The 14,670-nt window shown below is 42.9% G+C and overlaps 1 protein-coding gene across 1 annotated transcript in view; it reads left to right on the top strand.

The window, feature by feature from the left end:
- The window catches only part of GAS2 (growth arrest specific 2), a 157,027-nt gene that overhangs the window by 5,343 nt on the left and 137,014 nt on the right, over window positions 1-14,670 (top strand). Inside the window, exon 2 of the mRNA XM_030560179.1 lies at window positions 449-593. The gene's annotated coding sequence lies outside the window, so the exon portion shown is untranslated. The remainder of the gene's footprint in view (window positions 1-448; window positions 594-14,670) is intronic.

Here is a 14,670-nt window from a genome sequence, read left to right on the forward strand (position 1 = left end):
TGTATGGGTATTAATTTACAACAGGTCAGTTTGATAAAATTTGTCTTGACATCATGGGAAATCTATGGAGTTGGGGCTCATGTTGGTTTTCTAATAAAATGGGTGCCCCCAAGCCAACTCTTTTTCCTGGTTGCCATATCTCCTCAGAACCTCTAAAAGAACCTCACAATACAAACCCTAAAACTTTCTTGCACACCTGTAGTGGTAAACACCTGTAATCTGAAGCTCCTCCAACTTCCAAACCCTTCTTTTGCGATAGCAGCAAGTGCAGCTGACTTGCCCCATCTCTCTAACCAAAACTCCTGCACTTTCTCTTACTGTTAACCTTTAATCTCAACATGCCAACCTCCACCTCACATAAGTCCCTCCCAACCTGAGCTATTGATCTCAGATGCCAAATTCTTCCCTCAGGTTTGTAATAAGCTATTGTTATTTATTTGTGTTGCAGAAGCACCTAGAGGTACCAAGGATGTCCCCCACCCCTTTAGGCTAGCCACTGTACATACCTACAGAATGAAAAGACAGAACCTGGTCCAAAGAGCTTGCAATCCAAGACTGAAGATATCAAATACAACAGATGAGAAGAGCACAAGGTAACACTCAGACAAGTTATGATTTGTGTAATAAGCAGTGACCCCAGCATGACAGCTATCTAGCCATAAATTCCCTTGTCCACACTCTCCACTCAGAAAACTACCTTAATCTCCCATACCTTGGTGCTAATATTATAACGGCATCTGGGTTTATCATTTTAGTATCTGACTGCCCTAGCAGTATCTTTTGAGGCCTTCCACTATAAATTTGAAGCCTACTGATCAGCCTGATAGGTTGGTCTGATCCAATAATCAAATGTAGTGGAGCAGATGGAGAATTTTCTTTGGGTCAAGAAGAGCATAAGCTGCTTCCTGTCAAACTGGCTGTCTTTTCCATGTCCACATTTTTTTTTTCCCCGGAGGACTTTTTAAGAGTTGGAAGCCTTCTTTCTACGGTTTGGCAGCTTCAATAATTGTCAGCATTGTGGATATGGTTACGTTTCACGTTGGGTAAAACATAGGCTCAATACTTCATTTAGGGAGAACAGGGAGCCACAAGAACATCCAAAAGAAAATCATCTAGATATAGTACATGAGGTCTCTCTCTCTTTTTTATTATTTATTTATTTCGAGGGGGAAAGTGTGGTAGTAGCATTTGTAAGGAAACCAAAGAACTTACTATCTCAATGCCCAGCCTTAAAAATATCTTTCACTATAATACCTTTATCCCCACTGCCTAGATTTACAACAAAGGTTCAGATTCTCAGATGATGTAAATAGCATAATTTCACTGATTTAATTGAAGCTATATCTGTTTTCACCACTTGGGAATATGGTTTAAAATCTGTTTTCTTTAAAGAAAAAAGTAGTATCATCTGGTTTACTATATCATCTGTTTGTGATATTGTGATCCATTGGTTGTATCTACAAGTTTCTTTAAGAATGTGTATGTGTCTGTAAGTTGTTTTTCCTGTTTTTTGTTGTTTTATTTCATGTAGATGTTATATATATATTAGATCTGATGTATTTGCCCATTTTCCATGTTTAGGGTCTAATTAAAGAGAGAGAGAGAGAGAGAGAGAGAGAGAGAGAGAGAGAGAGAGAGAGAGAGAGAGAGAGGTATCAGAGATCCAGGCACATTTCGGGTACTCTACTGCATGTCTATGTGTACATTTGTTGTAAATACCCACCCACAAGTGGTTGTTTTAGTTCTTATGTTAAATGTTCATGCAAAGCAGGCAGGATGAAGAACAGGCAAGATAGACATCAAAGCTTATTATTTTTTTAAATAAAGATCCTTAATGTATTTTTGAAGTCAGATTTTAAACAGGAACGATCATCTGTGAGAGTGTTTAGCAGCCATAGTGTTAAACAGTATTAAGGAGAAAAGTTTCTCCCCATAGTGGCTTTTGATGGATAGGATGTAGGGCCATCCAGAGAGTAGTTGGATGAGAAGATGCTGTTGATTAAAGAACCAGAGGAGTAATAAGCCAGCCAAACCCAGTTTTCAGTGACCCATACCAGCATGGTTTCACAACTCCTGTATTTTGCTTGAGTTACTGTTAATGCTTTGTCTGAACCTGAGAATTCAAGCAAAAGATTTGCATGAAACCTTGTGAAACTCATGAATTTCATCTCTTTTGTTATAAAGCCAATAAAACTCCTCAGGCAAGACTGGTCAGTTTGCAGCAAAACTGATCAAATGTGCCAGAGATCTGTAATCTGTTGTTCAATTCTGTTTTCTCTCAGTAGTCACATTTACTGTAAAGTGGGCATAATTTTTCCTCTAAAAATAAAAAATGCGGTATACTCTATTCTCCCACATATGTAGCACTACAAAATGGGTTGCTGCAAAAGATTTTCATTTCTAAACACAAGATATTTGGGGGAGACAGTGTCATGTCACCTGTTACTGTTTTGTCAAAGGTTCCAAAAACTTCTGGCCACTTGGCAAATTACTAAATTGCCAATAGTGTGTGGTCGTCCTTCCTGGTGATTAGTGTACAATTATTTATAGACCTCTGACATGTCTCAGCCAATTAGATTTTGGCTATGAAGAGATTAAAACATCCCTCTGCCAGACATCGAAAATGAATTGTTTGCTGTTGTATTAAAGACAGACAAAACCAAACATCAAATTGGAACATCCTTGATATTTAGAGACATCTGCTTCTATGATCTAACTTCCTGGTCAGCCCCCTTTCTGAATAGTGGGCCAAACTAAAACTCTGATCTTTTGGGATGTTTAGATCAGTATCCAAGCTTTGTTGCTTGGGTTCTTCTGTAGTTCTGATGTTATCAATCATGTTGGTAATATCATAGTTGTGGCATACAGCTCAGTTCATCCATGTTGGAGATCAGTCAGTGCATCTGAGGGGTTGTGGGTAAAGGTGGCTCTACACCACCTCTTTTGTTCTCCTGAGGCTGGGGATGGTCAGTTTGGCTCCTGCTGCAACTTGTAGAAGCCTCAGGCTGCTGTAAGTCATGCCAGCTTGTAACAACTCCTGAAGAACAATTACACCAGACAGAGATAGCTGGTGTACAGCATGCAGTAGCCATGCATGCTTCTCGCAAGCCTCTTATTCCAGGTGATGATTCCCTCATGCCAGGAAAATCCTCAGTTGCTTATTTAGGGTAGCATTGCAACAAGGTCTGACATATGGTTTGCGTGAGAAAACTCCAGATAACTTTTACAGCATTTTAGGTCACATCTATTCTGGGTGCCCAAACTGAGACACTTTAAAGAGACCCTGGTTTTCAGAGGACAAATGATCAGCACTTTCTGAAAACAAGTGTTCTGATAAGGTATTTCAAGTCGGACATCAAACTGAGCCAAATCAATTCAAGAGCAAAATCACTAGTCACTCTTGAAAATCTTGATTTTAAAAGGTAGCGCTATGGTATGTAAATGTAGTCAAGTATGCCAGGACTGAGTTAACTCCAGCATCTCACAGCTTTACTTTTGAACAATGAATTGTTCTGAGTGGTGTTAAAATGAAATTGTACAATTAAGAAAAACACCTCTAAAAGTTTTCATGTGTTTCAGTGACAAACAAAACTTTATCATTCACAAGGGTATAGGAAAGTTTAAAAAAAACCACATTTTTCATATTGGAGCCCATTATATTTTTAATGTATATAAAATTCAATGCAGGATAACCGTGAATAAATCTATTTCTATATCTGTCAGGATTCTAATAACACAAGCCACTCAAGTTTCAATCTCATGGTTGCCCTGATATCTCAGAACTTCTCATTGTCTGGATGGGCTAATATTTCAGTTACCTATTTAGTATATGTGCATGTGCACAATGTATACACACATAGACACATGAATACACACACACTGGATAGAGATTTATTTTTTGTTTCTCAGTGTCTGTTGTTTCCATTTTCATGTCTCCAAAGCTTTTATGTGAATTCTTCCAGCACGTTTCTCATTATTCTCTCAACCTTTCCTCTGCTGGATAGCTGGGGTTTCCAGACATATAACCTGAAATGTCCTGGGAGAATTTACATAAAAACAATAAAGCCAAGGAAATGGAAACCACAGGATATATACATTTTTTCAATCTTTGCTAAGAAGATCATTGGTTCATATTTACAAAGGAATTCAATTTTCCATTGTGAAGCAAATGTGGGGGAAAGGGGATGGCAGAAATCATTAGGGCTGGCATTTGTCTCATTACTTAAGTGAATATTCTGATGGTGAGGGTTGTATGCTAATCTCATTAATGATTAAAGAGTTTCATATGCATTATTTGCAGCACATTAAGAAGAATGTACTGTGAAAAATCATATAAATGGTTGTTTCAAGCAATATTAATGCACAGCTTGGAAGGTAGGGTCGGTCTGTTGCCCCGCCCCCCCTCATTTAAGGAAAGTTTAAGGTTTGTTTTTTTTTTTAATTTGCTAAATATAGGGAGTGGTGTTTTTCTGCTCTCTAAATTAAGCATTTTCTGGTGTCAAATAGATTAAAAACTGATACAATTGTGCAGGGGATAAGTAATGTGATATAGAGACTCTACGTTTCCAGTTTGAGTTGAGCAGAGATTGGAAATAACCAGCAGTTGTTACTGGCCTATTGTTGTGTCCTCATGTTTCCAAAATTATTCTGGTGGACTTTGTCTGATACTCAGCGGACAGGTGTTCACATTACAGAATCTACCACCATATTGGCACTTCCCAGACGGGAAGTTTTGTTTCTCTTTTTGCATATATTACTTGATTTGATTTTTGTTTATAAAGATTCTCTTTGCTGAAAGACCTGACTCTCTCTGGGGGCGTTTTGTTTCTACTCAAGCTTACAGGCCCCTTTCCATTTAGAGTTTTTACGAAGTTTTGGTTTGGGGAGAGGTTTAGTAGATAGATTCAGGCCTTATCAGAAAACTCAAATTACATGGAGTGGGTTGATTCTAGACAAATTTTCCTGCTAATAAGCAAGACAGGGATGTCTTCTTTCTCACCTACTTGTTTCATTGGCTATTGAGGCTCTGTCTCAGATAATTTGAATTAACCAAGCTTCTAAGGGTATGTCTACACTGAAGTTGGGAGCGAGCCTCCCAGCTCGGATTGACAGATTAGTGCTAGCAGGGCTCGAGCTAGCATGCTAACAATAGCAGTGTAAACAGTGTGGCATCAGCTTTGGCCTTCAAGCCTAAAGGGTCAGGTGCATGTGACAGCATTAGCTGCAGCGCGAATTGCAATGTTCACACTGCTGTTTTTAGAGTGCTAGCTTGAGCCCTGCTAACATGAGTTTGCCTACCTGACCTGGAGGCTTGCTCCAGTCTGCAGTGAGGACATATCCTGAGGTAATATCCCTTAGGATGTCTGTCAAAAAGGAATATAGGCGGATGATATGATTTTGTTTTGGTTTAATCAGTAAATTGCATACACTCCATAGTTTAGACCCTGCTCCTGTTTGATGATGTCTTGGGTTACAGAATTAAGTATCATAAACCGGAATTATTGCCCATAAACCTGCCCCGGTATGCATTTGAATTTGGCCCCAAAGAGGTTCAACTATGTAGTTATCAAGAAATCTTTGAAAGTATCCAGCCTATTCTATCTGAACTATATGCAAATCACTCCCAGCATTCTTCAGGGCCTAATTAATTGTTCTGAGCTTCTGGTTTGCTAATGGGAAGAGTAAATCTTACCAAAGTTGAAGTCCTGCCCAGACTTTATTTTTTTTTCAACATGTTTCAAACCTGTATTTTCCCTGAGTTACACAGGATGAGCCCAATTTTCCTCTTGCTTGCTCCATTTTTACTCTGGCATAAATCCATTGGCTTCAATTAAATAGCTCCTGATTTACAGCAGCATAATTAAAGGAGGAGCAGGCCCAGGGCATTCTCAAGGTTTATCTAGAGCATTAAAAATGCTAGATATTATAATTATTATCATCTCTCAGTGTTACATCATGGAATTTTTTTAAACAACAAAATTAATAGTTTCACAACATACAAGATCTTTAAGCATAAAAAGAGGAAAGCTACTGTCTAAAATTTATCACCAATAAATCCTGACTGTGAACCAACTCAATAGGTTTGTGGAGTCATTTTTATTAAATCCTTCACAGAATTCCTGCGTTTTAGATGCTCAGATGCATTCATTCTCCTTTGAGCTTCCTTAAAATTCTCAAGTTCTCACAGTACCTAAGTGCACTGTCTTCTGGTGTCACTTATCCTGATGTCTTGCACTCCTAACATGTTCTTGAGGTGCTCATTCAGACCCATAGGGATCACTTCAAGTGCCCCCGTAATCACTGGGATTGTATTTATTCTAGTTTTCCATAATCATTCCACTTTGTGAAAGAGTTTTTTATACCTTGCTATCTTCTCTACTGGTTTTTATTTTATTGGTATTGTTATTATTTATTATTATTTATTTTATTAAGAAATGCTCGGGTATAGTCAATCACCCTGCTCAATTTATTATTTTATCATTGGCCAGTAAGACTTAGCTTTACAGCCAAAATGGTAAGGCAAGAAATGTGAATCACCGGGCATGCCCAGCCACACCATTACATATTTTGCAATATACATTTTGTTTCTTCTCTTCAATTAGAAACAAAATTACAAGTTAACCCATACTTTCACACACACAATCTTTGGCACAGAGTTCAAAGGGTCCTTAACAAGTGTTTATTTCCACCCTTAGGGCTTGTCTACACTCACAGTCTGCAGTGGCGCAGCTGCACCCGTGCGCGGTAGCACTTAGTGAAGACATTACCTGTGCTGACAGAAGAGCTTCCCAGGGGTAGCAATGTTGAGAAGAGAAGCCCTCCCATCGGCATAGCTCTGTGTGCACTGGGCCCGAGGGTTAAGTTGGTATAACTACCTTAATTAATTATACTGACATAAGTTTGTTGTATAGACCAGGGCTTACTCTCACTTACATTGTCTCAGACTTACCTTCTTCTTTATGAAGCACTGGGCTATTATACACAGAAGGCCTCAAATGCTGCTACCTTTCAGGTCCTGTCTTTTGTCCAGAGATCCTCAAATTCCCTGGTAGCATAGAAATGTATTATACAAGGAGCATTTGAAGACTGGTTACTTATTGTTGTAATGACAGCACTATTAGTACTCATCCAGCTTATACAGATATCTGGTCTGAATATTAATAAAGAGCAAATCCACTTGGGTCCCAGTGATTTTCACCTGTTCACGGTATGAAATTATGCACAGGGTTCTTATTCAAACTGGTAGGGTAATTATTAATTTGATTATTTTAGAAACTCTTTGTCATGGTGTCTTGACCCATGACAAATAAAAAATGTGCAACATACTAAGCGCTTGGCTACAATGGCGAGTTGCAGCGCTGGTGGTGGGTTTACAGCGCTGCAACTTACTCTGTGTCCACACTTACAAGGCACAGCCAGCGCTGCAACTCCCTGGCTGCAGCGCTGGCCGTACACCTGGTCTGCTTGGGGTGTAACGATTGCAGCGCTGGTGATGCAGTGCTGCTCGTCAAGTGTGGCCACCAAAAGCACTTTTATTGGCCTCCAGGGTATTAGGAGGTATCCCAGAATACCTTTTCAGCCAGTCTGCTCATCAGTTCGCACTCTACTGCCCTGAGCTCAGGTGACCCGCCCTTTAAATGACCCGGGAATTTTAAAAATCCCCTTCCTGTTTGCTCAGCCAGGTGTGGAGTGCAATCAGTGAATCTTTCCAAGTGACCATGCCTCCACGCGCCAAACGAGCCCCAGCATGGAGCACTGGCGAGTTGCTGGACCTCATCAGTGTTTTTGGTGAGGAAGCTGTGCAGTCACAGCTGCACTCCAGCCGTAGGAATTATGATACCTATGGGCAGATATCAAAGTCCATGCTGGAAAGGGGACATGAGCGGGACGCGGTGCAATGCAGAGTTAAAGTAAACGAGCTGCGGACAGGATCAGTGCTAAGGTTTCTCGCGCCCTAGGCGCACGGCCATTTTGCTGCTCCCCGCGCTGATCCTGCGGCTCTGGTGGAGCTGCCGCAGTCATTCCTGCAGAGGGTCCGTTGTTCCGTGGCTCCAGTGAAACTACCGCAGGGATGCCTGCGGGTGGCCCACCGGAGCTGCGCCAGCAGCCGACCGTCCGCAAGCCTGACTGCGGCATCTCCACTGGAGCCATGGGGGCAGCCGACCGTCCACAGGCATGACTGTGGCAGCTCCACCAGAGCCGCGGAACAGCGGACCCTCCGCAGGCATGCCTGCGGCAGGTCAACTGGAGCCACTTGCCGCCCCCCCGGCAAAATACTGCACCCTCAATAATACTGGCGCCCTAGGCGATTGCCTAGGCTGCCTAAATGGTAGCGCCGGCCCTGGCTGCGGAGTGCCTATTGCAAAGCCCGTGAGGGAAACCGCCGCTAAGGTGCTGCCCCCACGACCTGCTGTTTTTACAAGGAGCTGGACGCGATACTTGGGGGTGACCCCACTGCCAATCTGAGGACCACAATGGACTGTTCAGAGCAGGGAGAGGAGAGGGAGGTGGAGGGGGGGAGGAGGAAACCGAGAGTGAGGGTACTGGGGTGGTGGGAGACGCCCCGGAGTCCCAGGAGGCATGCAGCCAGGAACTCTTCTCAAGCCAGGAGGAAGCTAGCCAGTTGCAGCAGCTGGAACTTGTTAGTGAAGAAGAAGCAGAGGAGCATGTTCCCGGTAAGCAGCTTTTATTTTCAGGATGGAAATGTTTCGGGAGAGGAGAGGGGGTTATGGCTGCATGCATGCCTAGATGTGGAATAGCCCATTGATGTGGTGTATCATGTCTCAGTAATCGGCGTCTGTAATCTCTTCAAAAGTTTCTGCCAGAGCGTGGGCAATGCGCTTGCGCAAGTTTATAGGGAGAGCCACTGTGGTCCTTGTCCCAGTCAGGCTAACGCGTCCGCACCCCTGTGCCACGAGGGGTGGGGGACCATTGCTGCACACAGGCAAGCTGCATAGGGGCCAGGGCGGAATCCGCATTGCTGTAGAAGACCCTCCTGCTCTTCCCAGGTAACCCGCAGCAGCGAGATATCTTGCAGGATTAACTCCTGTGTAAAATGTAGGGATAATGTTCAGTGCAGTTCTCACCACGCTGCTTTCTGCCTTCTCCAATGCACAGAAACCCCAATGCAGCCCTGACCCAAGCAGTTGCCCTTCCCAGGTGAGCTGTGGCGGTAAAATATCTTACAGGATTAACTCCTGTGTAAAATGTAGGGATAGTGTTCAGTGCCGTTCCCACCACGCTGCTCTCTACCTTCCCCAATGCACAGAAACCCTAGTGCAGCCCTGACCCAAGCAGTTCCCCTTCCCAGGTGAGCCGCGGCAGTGAGAGCACTCATTTCCCATTACTCACCATGTCTTCGCTGCTGTGGCCTCTCTGTGCTGTGCTTGCTATGTGTAAAGTATGCTACAATGAGACTAAAAACTCCTTCACTGTGATTATACACAATGCAGCCTCTGTAATAAATGTTTCCATTTTTGTTTTTTTTTCTAATGATAGTGTCCTTGACTAGTACTAGTAACATACCGGCCCTATCACAGACTGCTGAAAAGCTACAAAACCTGAGGAGGAAACCAAGAAAAAACAAAGAAGATTTGGTGAAAGCAGTTATGAATCAGTCTGTCAGAGAGAGCAAGAGGCTTCAGGACTGGAGAGAAAAGATTCAGCAGTGGAGGGAAACACAAAGCAGGAGAAAGGAATTGGCTAAGAAGAAAAGCACTAAGCAGCTGATAAGCCTCCTGGCACACCAAATGGACTGTATGCAGTCACTGGTAGCCATGTAGGCAGAGCACTACCGTGCTGCCCCCCCTAATCCCAAAGCTCTCTCCCTTGTGCCCCAATGTCAGGTATGTTCACCTACCAGCCCTGAGAACTACGACCCTTACCCTCTGCACTCAACCCCCATCACCATGCAGCATTTTCATCCTGAAGTGCAGCAGTCATTGCACAGCACTCCAGGCAGGACATATTCAAACCTCTGACTGTACAGTTCACCACCCTACCCCCCTGCCCTTTTACTTACTTTCTTTTCAATAAATGATTTCTTTGCTTTTAAAACAGTTTTTATTATTGCAGAAAGTGAGACACCATACCCCAAGGAAAAAACAGGCACTGCAAATCATTGTAACCACTGCATTTCTCTCCCGTGCAAGGCACCAAACATTACTGTTGGCTTTCAGCCTCAAATTGCTCCCTTAAGGCATCCCTAATCCTTGTAGCCCTGTGCTGGGCCTCTCTAGTAGCCCTGCTCTCTGGCTGTGCAAATTCAGCCTCCAGGCCTTGAACTTTGGAGGTCCATTCCTGACTGCATGTTTCACCCTTCCCTTCACAAATATTATGGAGGGTACAGCACGCGGATATAAGCGCAGGGATGCTGCTTTCCCCCAAGTCTAGCTTCCCATAAAGAGATCTCCAGCGTCCCTTTAAACGGCCGAAAGCACACTCCACAGTCATTCTGCACCAGCTCAGCCTGTAGTTGAACCGGTCCTTGCTCCTGTCAAGCTTCCCTGTATATGGTTTCATGAGCCAAGGCATTAACGGGTCAGCGAGGTCTCCAAGTATCACAATGGGCATTTAGACGTCCCCTACTGTGATCTTCCGGTCTGGGAAAATATTCCCGGCCTGCAGCTTCCTGAACAGGCCACTGTTTCAAAAGATGTGTGCATCATGCACCTTTCCAGGCCAGCCTGTGTAAATGTCAATGAAACGCCCACGGTGATCCACAAGCACCTGGAGAACCATAGAGAAATACCCCTTCTGATTAATGTACTCGGATGCCAAGTGGGGTGGTGCCAGAATAGGAATATGCATCCCATCTATCGCCCCTCCACAGTTAGGGAAACCCATTTGTGCAAAGCCATCCACAATGTCCTGCACGTTCTCCAGAATCATGGTTCTTCTTAGCAGAATGCGATTAATGGCCCTGCAAACTTGCATCAACATTATTCCAACGGTCGACTTTCCCACTCCAAACTGGTTCGTGACAGATCGGTAGCTGTCTGGAGTTGCTAGCTTCCAGATTGCAATAGCCACCCGCTTCTCCACTGACAGGGCAGCTCTCAATCTGGTGTCCTTGCGCCGCAGGGTGCGGGGGAGCTCCTCACACAGTCCCATGAAAGTGGCTTTTCTCATCCGAAAGTTCTGCAGCCACTGCTCGTCATCCCAGACTTGCAGGACGATGTGATCCCACCACTCAGTGCTTGTTTCCCGAGCCCAAAGGTGGTGTTCCACGGTGCTGAGCATGTCCATTACTGCCATAAGCAATTTTGTGTCACATGCGTCAGGCGACTCGATATTATCGTCGGAATCCTCACTGTCATTTTGGAGCTGAAGGAATAGCTCAACTGCCAAATGTGATGTGCTGGCGACATTCATCAGCAAAGTCCTCAGCAGCTCAGGCTCCATTTCCCACATAAATCGCGCTGCACAGAGACTCACAATGGCGTCAAACTGCTGGGATGTGAAGCGATGCACCACGGGCGTTGGGACAGGAAGCGGAATGACCCGCACCCTTCCGTCCCCTTCCCACAACCCACGGCGCCTAAGTGGGACGAGGTGCTCTGTGAGATAGATGCCCACAATGCACCATCCCAACAGTGCTGCAAATGCTGCAAATGTGGCCACACTGCGGCACTGGTAGCTGTCAGTGTGGCCACACTGCAGCGCTGTCCCTACACAGCTGTAACTCCCAGCGCTGCACACCTCCAAGTTAAATTAAAATGTTGCCCTGTCTTATTTTCAAGTATGCCTACACTATTTACAAAGGGTAAAGCTCTGGCTTATTATCTATGGCTTTCTCTTCTCATTGTTGGTTTTGAGCGTCTGGTTTTTAGGTTGGTCTGAAATTTGAGCTTTTCATAGTCTCTCAATGTGCTTCAGCAACATGTGTCATTAATGAAGTGAATTGGGTAACTAGTCTCACCATTGTTTGTAATTCAGCCTATGACAAGCCCCAGGAAAGCAAGAAGGGCTCAGCCAGCTCTAATTAGGAAAACATGCCTAAGGCACAGTCCGTAGTATAAACAGAGACAGGACAAATCACTCACTAGAAGAAAACCAAAAGTGAGCATTTGACAAAGACGTTGTGCATTCATACCAAACAAGAAACCTGCTGAACAAAACAATCCCTACACATGGACATCAGAATGACTCACTGTCACAAGAATAAAGAACCATTGCCAGTGAGGGGGATTATGAAGAGGCACTAAAAGGAAAGATCCTACAGAATGCGTAAATGTATTTAATCAGAATAATGATTTCCAAGATTAAAAAATAAAAACTGAATCAACGGTACCAAAAGTATATTATTGTGCTTAGTATGAATATAACAACAATTAATAATGGGATGACTTTAATCAGCAGCTATATATGCATTTGTCTAGGGCAGTGGAATTCAACCTGTGGGCTGTAGAACCCTGGGAGTCCACAGTCTATGTCTAAGATTTCCAAAGGGGTCTGCACCTCCATTTGAAAATTTTTCTGGGTCCACAAATGTAAAAAAGGTTGAAAACCACTGGTCTATGGTGTCACATTTCAGGGAATAGTGCAATAAATCTAGGGGGTTCCACCAAAGGAAGCCATTTTAACAACACATCCATTGTGTTCTAGAAGATCATCATTAAAGAAGGGATTGTGGAATGTGGCAAATTCTTTGTGACAAGAGAAATGCTGGCACAAAGTAAAAGAGATAAATCAAAATAGATACTATTTAGCAGCTCTATCTGAGAATCTCAAAGTATTTCATAAATGCTACTTGATAAGCCTTAAACACGCCTGTGAAGTTGGTACAATAAGCATTTTATAGATTGGGATGCTGAGGCAAGTGGAAGATCAATTAAAAAGACTTTCCCAAGATCACACGTGAGTTTTCTGTTTGGTTAAGACAGCAAGTGGCTGTCAGAGCCAGGATTATTCCCAGGTTTCCTGACTTTTCTGTTCTAACCACAGCATACTATCCTATATATGGACAGAGAGACAAAAGGAAGAAAGATAGAAGACCTAGGGAAGAGACAAAGAAATAAATGAGGGAGGCTTATGTAAATAGAAGAAGACTATAATTAATAAATAATTAATAATAATGCATGGCTATTATATAATGATTTTCATTCATAAATGTCAAACTGCTTTACAAAAGAGGGCAACTGAAACAAGAGTGAAGTGACTTGCTCAAAGTCACACAACAGATCAGTGGCCAGCTAGAACAGAACATAAGTCTACCAGCTCCTAAGGAATGGGAGTCATTTATGTTCATGAAATGAGCTGGAGACCTGTTTCATGTGACAATGTAATGGGGTACACACTGAGGGATGTTCTTTCCATTCAGAATGTTTTGAGTGATGCCTCTTTAACAGAAGAATGGAAAGGATTGTTGGAACCGGAGCCTTTCCTGAGGTTTAGGAATGACTCTTTGAACAGTTGGAGAAAGAAGGAGAAGCTGGGGGGGGTTGAGGGAGTGGGGAGGTAAAACTGATTGCAGCAGTTTATCTTTGAGGAGAAGACCGGGAATAGTTATAGGAAAAATTAATAGAAAGCAGTGTGAAGTGTACCTGGAGAGCAGCGTAAAGGTGATGAGAGTGTGGTGAAGAAAAGAAAAAGGGTAGATCAAAAGCAACAGAAAGAAAGTGAGGACAAAGAAAATAGTAGAGAAAGAAAGAGGAACAGACCTACCTGAAACTATAAATGTGCTCCTAATTCTCCTCATACTGCATTAGGGGACATATTCAGCCTCCATGGCCATAGAAGCCTGGCAGTGAAATGTCACAATTCTGCTGTGCAAAGGGGGCAGGGAAGTAGGGGAACTATACATACGTAGCGGGTGTGCACTACCTCAGATGGTGTGGAACTCTCTTCCAGGAACTTCCCGCATAGCAATGTAAAAAGATCAAGGTTCCACAACCAGTTTGCAGTTTAGAGGGAAGACACATCCCCATCCCTTCCACATATCCCAACACATCCATGTGAGATCCTTGGCATCTGCTCAGCTTAGCATTTGCTTCTAACGGTATAAGAAGGCCTATTTAAATAAATATACTTTTTTATTTTTACCTCACTGAGTAATGTCTTATAAATATAGTAATATCTCTAATAACTGTAAATCAGCTCTCAGGGTGTCAGTAGCAATATGAAAGTGCTTAGGTTGTGAGGACTTAGGGATGAATCCACAGCTATGAGAATGGAGATTCTTAATCATCTCTGCTTAGTTATGGCTCTTCCAGATTTGGGGCAGTGGCCTATAATTTAGCTCAGAATGTTTGTGCTGATGAAAGGGTCACAAACTAGAGGAAATAATCTAAAAATTAAAGCCTAATGTTGTTTTCACTCATGTTAATGGGGTTTTTTACCATTTATGTTGTTAGAGGAAGGATTGGGTCCTAGAATACAATATATAGGGAAACTCAGCAAAAACAATTCCACATAAGAGCTCGTAAACACATGAAAAGGTTACTAGGAAAGAAATTGGAGGAAAGAGTTATTAATGAGTTTAAGAGAAACCTAGATTTGTGTCTGAAGAAAGAAAGAATTGAAAAGTAAAGTGAAAAAGCAGGAAGGTGAAATTATGACCAATCAAAAGAGAGCAGGTGGTCAGGCAGAATGGGCTGTAAATCAATTACCTGTTCTTAAAGATTTGCATTCTTTTTGAATAATTCATTGTTTTTCCGTTATCCTTGTTCT

The sequence above is a fragment of the Gopherus evgoodei genome, chromosome 4 (genome assembly GCF_007399415.2).
Source record: "Gopherus evgoodei ecotype Sinaloan lineage chromosome 4, rGopEvg1_v1.p, whole genome shotgun sequence".
Classification (NCBI taxonomy): domain Eukaryota; kingdom Metazoa; phylum Chordata; order Testudines; family Testudinidae; genus Gopherus; species Gopherus evgoodei.